Here is a 726-nt window from a genome sequence, read left to right on the forward strand (position 1 = left end):
TTTTAATGTAACCTTAAATTTCTTTAGGTCGCAGTTGGAGCCTCTTTGCCTGTTCAACACCAAGTAACAAATCCCATCCTGTTTCTCCAGTTACACTCTGAACTCTGATTTCCAATCGATTTCCAATCTTTGCTGAGCGTTCAGGCCTGTGCACTGAGGCTGGGAATGAGGCTCCAGTATAGCAGGCTTAATGTGGAACATTGCTTCTCTCTTCTAAGAAACAGAGTTGGCGCCGATAAATACAATGTAGTTAAGAAGAAGGTTAACTCATTTATATTCAAGTTTGTGTTCTTTTCTCTATTAAGTAGTAAGATTCTCTGGTTTTCAAGTATAAACTATTGGAGTTTCAAAGTATAAAACACTGGAATTTATTCTTTGAGTTAATAACTTAAATTTAGATCATTATTAAACCCAAGAGAGTTTTAACCCTTTAATTTTCCTTTATTTGATGTAGTGTTCATAGCCTGGGAAGAAAACAGAGCAGAACCAATAGTTTTTTTAAGGTTTTAATTTTTTTGTTGTTGTGATGAAAGTATACACACACACACACACACACACACACACACACACACACACACACAAACATATGCTAATTCAACAATTTTTACATGCGTAATTTTCAAATAATTCTACCACTGTTAATACAAACTCCATACCTCCTAAGCAAAAATTCCCCTCATTGAATTTATTAGATATGTGATTTATGCTTCAAATGTAAATTTCAAT

This window comes from Trichechus manatus, unplaced genomic scaffold, assembly GCF_000243295.1.
Source record: "Trichechus manatus latirostris isolate Lorelei unplaced genomic scaffold, TriManLat1.0 scaffold00023, whole genome shotgun sequence".
In the NCBI taxonomy this organism is placed as follows: Eukaryota; Metazoa; Chordata; class Mammalia; order Sirenia; family Trichechidae; genus Trichechus; species Trichechus manatus.